Raw genomic sequence first — 11921 nt, forward strand, 5'->3', positions numbered from 1 at the left:
AAGATTGCCAAAATAAAATAATGTGGGAGAAAGGAAGGCTGAGAGTGTGGTGGTGCTCCAGAGGGTGTTGATCTCCTGAAGGCAGAAATGCTTTTATTGCAGCAGGGGCTCTGTCCCAGCAACAAACCATGGGGGCCAAGGAGCTGGGGGAACATAGGGGGATTTAATCAAGAATAAGATTTCTCTTTGCAGAAAAAAAGAAAAAGAAACTGCAGCAATTTCTTCTTTCTACCCAGGTACCTCAGTACTGGGCTCTGCTCCTCATGCACAGCTCAAGCCCCTCTGCCTGTTTAAATGATTTAAATCACAAGCTCCTTGCTGCAAGGCTTTTATTCCCTGCTGTTTGCACAGGACCCAGGGCCTGAGGAGCTGCCTGGACCCCCCCAGTTCACAAATTCCCAAACCAGAGGCACTTTGCATTTAGAGTGAGCTCTGCATGCTTTACTCCTGCTTTGCTCCATTCCCTCACAGACAAAAACCACCCAGGAGCTGCTCCTGCCTCATCTCCAGCTCAGCCTCCACCTGCTGGGAAACACATCAGCCATGGGGAAATAATTCCAGTATCTCCACAGGGAGATCCCCCAGCCTCACCTGCTGGGAAACACATCAGCCATGGGGAAATAATTCCAGTATCTCCAAAGGGAGATCCCCCAGCCTCACCTGCTGGGAAACACATCAGCCATGGGGAAATAATTCCAGTATCTCCAAAGGGAGATCCCCCAGCCTCTGCCCTGTGCAGGTGTTGCAGTGCCTGAGCACCTCTGTTCCACTGGCACTGACAACATCCCCGTGCCCAGGGAGGATTGAGCCCTCCTGAGACACAGAAAGAGCTGGAAAGGGATTTTTGTCAATAGATCCGTGCATGCTGGAGGATGCACCAAATTACTGCCATGGAAAAAGGGGGAAAAAAGCAGAGCTGTTGTGGAGAGTTGGTTCTAAAAGCTTTGGGCTCATCAGTGCCTCCCTCACAGTGTGGATTAGCTCAATTATCCACTTAGTGCTCTTCAGGATAATGATGATCCTGTGGGCTCAGCACTGAGTGGGTCTGGTTGGTTTTTTTTTAAAGAAAGCAGAGTGAGAAGCTTCCCTTCCCAGCTCATCAACATCAAAACAAGCTCAGGGCTCACTCCACATATAATCAATGTTCCCTGGGCTGCTCTGGGCTGCTGCTTTGGGTCAGAGGCTTTTAGCTGGCCCTACATGAAGGATTCAAGGACTGAAAATGGCTGCTGTTAGAATATTAAAACACAATGAGGTCATTTCTTGTCCAGGAGAGGAGGAAAGGGCCACCATAAAATAAATAAAGCATAAAAAGCCTCAGCCTGGCTTGGTTGGTTCTCTCCCCACAGCACCACAGCTCTGCCTGGGCATCAAACAAACCAGTCTGGGGAGATTTATGGGCTCAGCAACAAAAATGTAATTGGAAATCATTCTGTGCAGATTGAGGAGCCCACAGACAGTGAGGGGAATGGGAACAGCAGGCAGGGAATGAGAGAGGGGTGGGAGAGCCATGGAAGGGCTGGTGCCACGTTCCAGAGAGTTCCTGCCAGCTGGGGGACCTGGGAAGGGTTTGCACCAAGGCTGGCTGTGTTCTGAAGGTGGTTACTCATTTAAATTGAGGCTTCCTTTGCCTGAGGATGGTTGGGAGCAGCAAAGAGAGCTGGGAAAGGTCACCCCTGAGCAGGGAGTGTGTGGGAGAGCAGAGGGAGACACAGAAATGCTGCTGGGGATGTCCAGAAACACAAAATAACTTAGGCCAAAAGCACTGCTGCTGCTCAGGGGCAGAAGGCAGCAAATGTCAACCCCAAACTGCCCAAACACCAACCTTTGCCAGAGGAAGAGCCAAAAAGTGACCTAAAGGATCAAGGGGACACCAGGGGAGGCAGCAGTGCCCCTGGCAGTGCCACCACTCTGGGTTATCCCACTAAAACTGCCTCTGGAGAGGGGCAGAACCCCTCCAGGGCTCCCCTGTGCTCCATCCCCCTGTCACAGCAGCAGCAGCAGCAGCTCTGTGAGCTCACTCAGCACTCAGGGCATGGAAACACAAAGCTCCATCAGCTGGGATCTGCCATTGCCAAGGAAACAAACTGACCTCATTAGCAGAATCCACATCTCAAGGCTCAGGGATAAAGGGGTAAAAACAACTGACCCAACCTCTGAGGAAATGTTCCTTGGTGAGCAACAGATGGAATCTCCTCCCAGCCTCTCTGGTGCAGGGATGTCAGCCTTGATCCCACTTTTCCTGCACTCCAAGGGCAGTGGAGTTTTTCTGTGCCTGGGGATGATTTCCAGCAGCAGCTGTAAGAGCAGAGCAGCTTTCCAGCTCTGAGATGTCTTCAACAGGAAATTCTGAAGGACAGAGCCTCCCAGGGCTCTGACTGCCTCCAGCCAGGCTCCAGCCTCACTTCTAGGGAGGGCCAAGCTCCAGGCATATTAACATTAATATTAATTAATTATCATGAATAAATGAAGGAATATCCCCAGGCTGGACAGGCCTTGGAACAAGCTGCATTAGTGGGAGGTGTCCCTGCCCACAGCAGAAGGTTGGAGTGGACTGGGCTTTAATTCCCCTCCAACCATTCTGGGACCTGTTTGTATAAAATGTTAGCACAGGGTTTGTTCTCAGGGAGGAGCACCAGAGCTTTGCTCACTGCAGGAACCCTGCATCCCAAGGTGGCACTGCAGGAAAGGTGTTTAGGAATAAATTGTCATTTCTGTGCCAGCCCCACCAGCCCATGCTCAGTTACCCCTGAAGGATGGGGAACTGGAGATGCTTTGTTTGCAGCCTCTTCTGGCAGTTCTGGCCATGCATTTTTTATCCCACATTTTTTCTCTGTAAATACACAGAGACACAGCTGGTTTTACCTTCAGCTCAGCTGATTGTTTTACATAAAACTGAAGAGCTGATTTAATAGAGTCAGAAAAGATGCAACCTGTTCACACAGCCTTTAATTATGTGTGCAGTTTGCTGAGTTTTCTTGGCTCCTAACAGCTTATTGATCCTGTGGCTTCTGGGCCATCCTTTTTCTTTGCTTTTTATTAACTCAGTCTGAGGAGAAAATAAACCTGTGGGCTGGTTTGCATCCAGCAGTTGGGGTGAGCAATCCCAGCCTGCAGTGAGTGCACGTGGCAGCTCTCAGGGAGCTGTAATTGGAAGGACAAATAGACTGGAGGTTTACAAAAGAGGAGAGAAATATTAATATTTAATTCACTGCAGGTTTGGTCTGGGCATTTATCACTGGATTTTCAAGGTGTGTGATGTAAAATCACTTCATTCCTGGCTCTCCCTGCCAGCTCTGTCCCTCTCCAGGGAAAAGCAGGGTTCCTCTGGTGTGATGTAAAATCACTTCATTCCTGGCTCTCCCTGCCAGCTCTGTCCTTCTCCAGGGAAAAGCAGGGCTCCTCTGGCTCTGGGAAAGGGTTTGGGGAGGTGCTTTGTGATCAGGATTTTGCAAGCAGCACTCACAGCCATCCTAAACACAATCTACATAAATAAAACCTCAAAGCATCTTCCTAAAGGCCCAAATTTATGGAACAGCCATGCAGAGTCAGGGATGGATGGAAAACTGTGGGATATTGGGCTGCAACAGATGTGGAAACCCAGCAAAGAGCTTCCCTTGGGCAGCTGCTCCTTGCCTGGTCACTCACTCAGGGGAGAGCTGCACTTCCAGCTCTTCTAGGAATGGAAACCAAGCACTAAAGAATCAATCCCACTCTGGGAGCTGCTGCCCCAGGGCTCTGACCCTGATCCCACTGCTGGCAGCTCTGCATGCAGAGAAACAGCAGAAAATCCCAGAGGTGGAAAAGCCTCAAACACACAGAACAAAAGGCTCTGCTTGGGGCTGTGTGCATTTCCACACCACTTCCCAAGAGCACAACTTCACCATTCCTTTTCTGTTGTTGTTTCATCCTCACTGCACCCACCTGCTTGTTAAATGATCAATTCCAAGGCTCAGCATTTTCCCCGAGCTCTGCTTTCCTGCAGGCTCAGAGCTCCCCTCCACCACAGGTGCAGAAACAGCAGAGCTGGGGGCTGAAATGCAAATATTGTCCTTTTTTTCTGTGCCAGCCCCCAAAATGGGCTGAACCTCAGGGCAGGGGCAGCCACCAGCCCAGAGCTGTCCCCTCACCCTGGTGTCACACCCACTCTTCAAACCATTTTGGTGCTGGTGATTTTTCAGCCCTGTTCTCCTCCCTGAAACCCTTCTTTTGTCTCAGCTCCAGCCTCTGACCTGTTGCCAGGTGACACCACGTTGTTGCTGTCATCTCCACAGACCTTTCTGAAGCATAAAAGCAGCACCTTTGAAATCCCTGCCCTTGATGCAGCTCCTGTTTTGCATTTCCAAACAGCCTGGCCCTGACACTGAAGCTTTATTCACCTCCTGCAAGCACAGAGCATCTTCCCCCAAAGCCCAGTAGCAAACAGGCTGCTGGGGAGGTGCTGGAATGATTCAATAAATTAAATTCAAAGTGCAGCTACCTTGGTGCAGGGGCTGCCCATCACTGTGCATTTCAAAGCTCCCACCTCTGAAACAATTCCCATCATCTTCCCAGCAGGAATCCCCTGGATTTCACTCAGCACAAAGAGTTTATTATTTACTGCCATGGATGGAAGGAATGAAATACCTGATTTGACACAGCTCAGGAAAATTGCTTCATCCAGTGAGTGACCAAAGCCTCTGCCTGCTCCCAGCAGGGCTCCAGCCCCAGCTCCTTATCTGTGCTGAGGTGATGTGGAGCACTGCAGGCTGCTGCAGGATTGTCAGATGGAGGCACAGATGTGAAACATTTCTGTTGGATATTTCAGCTGCTGCTGCATTAAACAGCTCACAGATCACCTCAGCCTAGCACTGCACTTGCTGTCTGATAAGAGCTGATAACCAAATTATCATTGGTGCCACTATTACCTTGACTCAGGTGTTTATTAATGAAGTTTCAGCTATCCAGGAAAATTTATTATTTTTTATTATGGCTGATAACCTCAGGCTTAGCTGGGAGTTTGTCTTTAATGTGCTGTTAAACCTCAAGCCTATTCCACTGCTCAGTGGTAACAGCACCCAACAAACCTTTAGGTGCAGTTTGCAAGTGCACAAAATACACAAAAAACCAAGAAAATCAAACCTAGAGTGACTATCTGACAGGATCTGGGAAAGCACGAGCAAGAAAGCAATCAGAACATCTGGGAAATAAATCAAAATGATAAAGAAAACCAAGGAGAGCCCAGCAGAAAGCCACAGGCAACTTCAGAAACATCAATCATTATCTGTTTAGAGTTTGTGCTGCAGCTGGGCTGTGCAATGATTTCACCACAAACCATTACAAATAAAAAAAAATGTTATGGAAAAAAAATCCAGTATTGACTTGCAAAAATGAACAGGAGTCTAACAAACAAAAATCTCAATTATTGGAGATTAAACTTTTAACATCTCTATTTGATTAAAACAGCAGGGATTTGAAATCAGCCTGCACTGAGTGCTTTCCTCACTTGCATTTTGTTCAGGTTTCAGTTGCACACAGGTGCTGGGCTGGGGGTGTTTATTGACTCAGAATCCACCTGGAGCAGGCACAGCCTGGCAGCTCCTGAGCTGCATGGCAGGGGAGGGTAATGAAGGGCAAATCTTGCTTCATTTTTATCAAATAAAAATAAGTTTTAACTCCTCTGGCTCCTCCTCACACTTTGGAGTGGAACCATGAACTGCAAGTTTGCACAGCATCAAACCTCATCAAATGAGGCTTTGCTGGTCCAACACGGAGACACATTAATTAACAGCTAATTAAAGAGTGACATTATCACTGTGTGTGGGATTCTCTACACAGTAATGAAAGTTGCAAATCTTATTACAAACAGGGAAGGAAGCAGCAGAAAAACCAAGTTTCCCCAAAGAATCTTCAAGGCTGCAAAAATCTTTTTTATTTCAAATGCTCTGAGCTTGGTCACTGCCCCACCTTGTGGGCTGGAGTAAAGCAGGACAGATGTGACTCTGAATTAGAGCACAGGAGCAGAAAATGCTCCAAGTTCTTTAAATAAGCTCTCCTTGCACACCCTGAATCAAACCCCACCTGTTCAGCCCTCCCCATGTTTGGGATCAGTTCATAACAGCTGGGCTGAAGTGTAAAATTAAGGCACTAAATGACATGAGGTGACAAAGAAGGGGATGTTTGTCCTGGCAGAGCATTAAATGATGCATTAACCTTGTCCTTCCTCACAGGAACACAGAAATGTGCTCCAGCTCTGGCAGCACAAGGTCAGGGGGTGCCAGGAACACCCTGAGCCTGAGAAAGGCCAAAGTCCCCCTGGTTGTTTTGAGTTTCTGCTCTGAGCAGCTCAGGAGTTGCTGCCTGTGATGTCTCAGAAATTGTAACAAAGCTTTTGACATCCTTTAGCTGGGAGAAAACAAACCTGGGACACTTTTCTTGCAGGACACCAACAGCAGCTCCTTTGTGCCTCACTTCTGAGATGAAGGAGAGTTGGAAAATTAACAGCTCCTCCTCCTGCTCTGAGGGGAAAAGAAGTGAAATATCAATATTTAGGATTTCTTGCACTCTGAAAAGCTCAGACACACAGGAGATTCCTTCCTCCCTCCTGATTAAGGAGCTGCAGCTCAAACTGCCTCAGCTGGATCAGCAGCCAAGAGAGAGCTGCTCTTTACATTGCATTAATAGCTGGCAAGTATTAATTACAGTAATTTATGGCTTTGCATCAGTGATGATTCTCATGCTGCTGCAGACAGGATTGCTTTACAATACTAATCAAGAAATGAGGATGATAACCAGCATTTATGTGAAATGTGAAGCTTGTGATTTACAAGCTGTGGATCCTCTCCTCCTCCTCCTCAATTCCAGCCCCTCAGCCCAGATTTTGGGGATAATCTCCATGTTTTCTCTCAAACACTGATTTGAGACATGGCATTGCCATCTCTCTTATTGCTAAAAGCTGGCACTCAGCCATTCTTTGCCTTGTTGCATATTTTTTCTTTCTGCTTTAATCTTTTCATCTATTTTAGATTTATCCAGGGTTGTTGGCTGCTGTTGAGTGCCAAAGGGATTCCTGCCAACTGTTCTTTTGAAACCTTTAGAAAATCCAAAATAATTGTGTTCTAAAACCAGATTTTTGTCTGCTGTTTATTCCCCAACACTAAGTTTTAAGTGCTCCAAATGTAATCAAAACAGAATGGTTTTATTTCCCTTCCCCTCAAGCACCATGAAATTATCTGTGCTCCCCTGGAAAATCACAGTAAAACACTGAGGACATTTGTTATGTTTGAAAGGCACCATTTTCTAACAGAAATAACATTTTCCATTCATTAATCTCAGCAAAACCCCAGCCTGCTAAAGGATTCCTGCTGAGGAACTTTGGTTTTGATTAGAACAATAAACAAGTGATGCTAAAATGAAACTCATGAATATTTATCTCTAACAGATACCAACTGCACCCTCAATAAACCCAGGTAAATTCAATATTCAAGTTTTCCCAGATCAACTTTGCTCTGCTTTAATGAGAGAATTCCAACATTAGACAGCAAGAACTTTAAAACAAGTTGCAGCAAACCTTCCTTGAGCAAATTAAACAGCTCATTAAACAATTTGCTGATTATTTCTGTTTGCTGAGGGCATGTGGCTGCTTTTACCTCCATGGTCTGCAGATTCACATTTAAAAGAGGTGGATGTTTGTGGTTTTTGAGGGCTTTAAACCCATTTCTATTCCCAGTGTGTAAGAAATATAAACATGTTCTAACACACAAGCTCGTAAAATCAGGCAAAAATAAGTTTTGGTTCTTTAAACACTGGGAACAGAATGGAATTTGGAATTTTAATAAAGCAGAGGAGTAACCTGTTTTTCATCCTGCTCAAATCCTTTCAGATTAAGAGCAACTAATTAATTCCAAACATGTTTTACCTACTCCACTGCCCAGGCTGAATGTTTTTATTAAGCCCTGGATGTACTTCACTAACAATTCTAGGAAAAAAAAATCCAGATTCATTTACCTGCATGTTGTAGAACCAGATTTCTCTGAAAAACACTGAGCCTGTTTTTCTGAACACTAACTTTAAGAGAAATTCCTGAAATTCTGCATTTCATGCAATTTACACCTGAGGCAGCACAGCCACCTGTGCTTTTGGAGGGACAGGGACACTGCCCTGATGCCACACGAGCAGCACCAGGTCACAGCAGCTTCCAGTCAGAAAATCAAAATGAAAAACAATTCAGATCTTCAGCTGAACTGCACTGGGAAGGCAAAACAATCCCAAGCTCTCCCACTTGGAGCTGTGCAGTGACCACTGTGATCCCCCCTTGGCAGTGACCACAGGCTTGTGAGGAATTAGTTTAATTATTCTTAAAATTTTGCAAAAAGCCTTTGCAAAAAAAAGCACACCCTAAAACCCTCACTGCTGACACCAGGTGGGCAGAAGGCTCAGCACCATCACTTTGGATGTTTGGAGCACTGAAGTGCAGAACCTGCCAGTTCTAGTGATATAATTAAGCTAATTGGGAGTTTTGGCCTCAGACACTGGGTTGTAACTCTTTAAAGCATCTCCAAGTTGCCAAGATTCCCCCTAACCCTTGAACTTTGCCTCTGCAGCAGACTTTAAATTCAAGTGTGAGATCAAAATGACAAACAGCAAGCCTGCAAACAAGCTACAAAAGCAGCTGATTTGCTGCCCTGGTTGTCAGAGCACTGAAGGGCTGATCTGTGCAGTAATTAATTAATCTGTGCAGTAATTAATTACACTCTTGGTGTCTTGTTTAAACTCTCATTACCACCCTAAAACCCACTGGCATCATCTGCAGTGAAAATTTTTCACTCTGGTTACATCTTCATCTTACAGCACATGATAGGAGTGCCCATTTTCCTTCATGCAGTAAAGTGACCAAACAGTGGTTCTTTCTTTTTGAATTATTTTAATGTACATGTAACAAAACATTTGAACTGTTACCACTTTGTAACAGGCAGAAAAATGTTCTGTCTACACAAACTCCTCAAGCTCAGGTGTTTTGTTGGGAGTCCTTGTGCCTCAGAGATGTTTGCAGCAGCAGCACCTGGAACACAGGAGCAGGGTCAGGTAACCAGCTTTAATCCTCATTAATGCTTTTGTTAATGAGTCAGATATCATCAGAAAACCTTTTGCTCACCACCAGTCAATCTGCCGGTAATTCCAGCAAGTTTGGGTTAGTTTCATCACGTGATATCACAGGAAATGGACACTTTGTGGCAGGAACAGGAACAGACCTTTATGTGTGTCTGCAGTGCAGAAACAGCTGCTCTCACACATGTACTGCATTTTTTGCCTAGAGCTTCATTAATTACACATTTACAACAGAAACTCTGTTCTAAATGTACAATTAAGTCTCTTTTTGAGGCTGCAGCCAAAAGCCACCACACTCAGCTAAGAGCACAATGAATATTAAACTCACCCAGCAGATTCTCCTGCTCTGCTGTCCCAGTGCCCTCCACAGGACTCGGGGAGAGCTGTGCCATCAATGGGGGGACATCACCACCAGCACAGCCCTGCAGGCTCTACCTAAACACATCAGAAAATAAAGATTAGGCTTGAAATTCTAAGGAACACAGACTCAAGCTCCTTATTTCCTATAAACCTCACCCTAAATTGACATTTCACCTGGTATAGAACTCTATATAATGCACTGAGACCCATCACTCACCTTCACATCAGAGCCACCTCTCCCAGCTGCTCCTGGTGCTGCTGTGTCACAGCCAGGTGGAAGGCCCAGCTCTGCAGAGAAGTGGGACAGAAGGACAAGGTGAGATGTTTCCAGGGACAGCAAAGCTGCCTGCTGGCTCTAGAGGGTGAATGTGGAGGTTTGAGCTCCTGTGTGTAGCTGCATTTCAGACCAGAACCAGGGTATCGTCAGTTCTCGCATCTGACGGCACTTCCTATTCAGGGTTATCATCATCAACAGCCGTTCATTAACTCCTCTAATTAATCACTCAAAACACCAGCTTGTATCTTAAACAGTTGTACAATCTCCCCCCTGTGTCATCAAGCATTAACTCTTAACTTGTGCATACACAAAATCAGTTTTATTTAGTTTTTATTTAACTTAAGAGGTAATTTTTACAATTATTTTTGACTTGTAAAGGCCTGGAACTTCTTTTAACAACTTTGCCCACCTTAATGTAAAAAGAAAAAATTGAACTTACTCTTTACTTCACGACATCTTTCTGCTGTGGGAATAAAAGCAGAAGTGTTACTACAATGCTTTTCAGAAGTATAAAATAAGTTTATGCAGGGAAAAACAAGAACAAAACCAGACCCTCACGACCAACTCTGCTTGTGTTTCCACCCGATATGAATCACTGAAATATTTACATCAGACAACTATTAGTAGTCAAATAATTCTCTAAATTAATTCTTAATGAGCAAATTCTCTGCAAGCAATTCTTAACGTGGAAATTTAGAATTATGTAAACTTAAAGTGGTGTAAGAACGCAGCTCACAAGACTGTATTTACCAACAGTGCAATTTTCAAACTGAAATCGCAAACACCCCAATGCTCTGGGTACAATTTCAAATGACACAGAAAGGGTCCATTATATTAAAAATTTATAAATGGGCTTTAATTGCTGATTTTTATGGCTGCAGCGCCACAAAAACCCATGCACAGCGCTGGATGCCGAGCACTCCCCACAGCAGCGATTCCTGCAGGGCCCTCACGGAGCCCGGGCAGGCCGTGCCAGCAGCGCTCCCCACACACACAGCTCCAACCCGGCCGAGCCCCGAACCCTTCCCGACTTACCGGGGAGGCATTTCCGCGGTCCCGGCGGGGTCCGGGCGCTGCCGGCGGGGTCGCGGTGCCGCTGCGGCCTCCATGGTGGCCTGAGGGACAAGGACCATGAGGGCGGTGAGGGCCAGGAGGTGCCACGCGCCGCGAGGCCGCGCCCCCCCCCGCCCTTCCAATGGTGCGGCCCGGCCCGCGGGGCCCAGGCAGGCCCGGCGGCCGCTACCACTGCCGAGCTGGGGGAGCGAGCGCTTCAGCTTGCTCAGTGATACGGGCGCTTCGCTCGGTACGCCGGGCCTGGGCCTTCCCGCTGCCCGCCCTGCAGGCCCCGAGCCCGGCCCCGAGCTCAGCCCGGCCTGCTCTCACCTCAGCAGCTCCAAGGGCACGGGACGAAAGGGCGCGAATCCTTTCGGCGGCCGGTTATAAAGCCTTGGGCCGTACCACCCCGAGCGGGGGGCGGGCCGCGCCACTGCTCAGGCGGGGGGAGCCGAGGCTCCCATTTCCTCCCGTGTGGGCCGTGAGAGAACGGGGCGGGCGGAGCTGTGGGGATCGCCCAAACCCGCCCCAAACCCCCCAAAAAACCCCAAAAAAGCCCTAAACCACCTCAGAGCAGGGACAGGTGACAGCCTCGGGCAGGGACCCTCGTGTGGCCGGGCACAGCCCCTGGGAGCATCGCCCTGCCCTGGGTTCTGCGTTTTCCAGGAACGCTGGAGAGGTCGGAGCGATTTTAGGCCACTTTTATTTAGAACAGAACAGCTGGTTTTAAATAAAAGTTCCATTCTTTTCTCATTGTGTCATCTTGAACTGAAAATAGGGGTGTTTTGGTGTCCTTTTCCCTCTGTTAAGTGCATCAGCCATCGTTTTAAAAACAAACATAAAGCCAGCTTTGCTTTAAAATTCCACCCTCAACACCACGTGTTCAGTCAGCCTGAAGAACTATTTATCAACAATCCACATTTTCCAAACAGCAAAAACTTCCCTACAAGAAGGACTAGTGTGGTGCTATAACAAATCAACTAAAATTCAGATCCTGCAGCAAGAGCCAAAGCCAACATTCTCCTTTTTTGCCATTTTCGACATAAACACATTTTAGTGAAATACACAGGTCCCGTCCCCTATCAAACATCAATTTCTGCATCAAATTCTTATAGATGATGATAGCTGAGAAGTGAGTGAAAAA

The 11921-nt window shown here is 46.8% G+C and overlaps 1 long non-coding RNA gene and 2 other non-coding genes across 7 annotated transcripts in view; all 3 read right to left on the minus strand.

The window, feature by feature from the left end:
• LOC134427929 (uncharacterized) overlaps positions 1-11155 on the minus strand; it is a 28509-nt gene extending 17354 nt beyond the window's left edge. The window contains exons 1-7 of one of the 5 annotated variants that reach the window (XR_010030265.1): positions 11108-11155; positions 10760-10839; positions 10164-10187; positions 9665-9735; positions 9416-9522; positions 8941-9040; positions 6401-6497 (exon numbers count right to left, since the gene is read on the minus strand). This is a non-coding gene — a long non-coding RNA (uncharacterized LOC134427929). Of the gene's footprint in view, positions 1-4948; positions 6498-8882; positions 9041-9415; positions 9523-9664; positions 9736-10163; positions 10188-10759; positions 10840-11107 lie in introns of those variants that run through there. The other 4 variants (XR_010030264.1, XR_010030267.1, XR_010030266.1 and 1 more) reach the window with 4 other exon arrangements.
• On the minus strand, positions 9112-9185 carry LOC134428016 (small nucleolar RNA SNORD65). The gene has a single exon (XR_010030291.1). It is a non-coding gene; the product is annotated as a small nucleolar RNA SNORD65 (small nucleolar RNA).
• LOC134428012 (small nucleolar RNA SNORD49) lies at positions 9847-9920 on the minus strand. Its single transcript, XR_010030287.1, has one exon. It is a non-coding gene; the product is annotated as a small nucleolar RNA SNORD49 (small nucleolar RNA).
• Positions 11156-11921: the final 766 nt, after the last annotated feature.

The sequence above is a fragment of the Melospiza melodia genome, chromosome 21 (genome assembly GCF_035770615.1).
Source record: "Melospiza melodia melodia isolate bMelMel2 chromosome 21, bMelMel2.pri, whole genome shotgun sequence".
NCBI lineage: Eukaryota > Metazoa > Chordata > Aves > Passeriformes > Passerellidae > Melospiza > Melospiza melodia.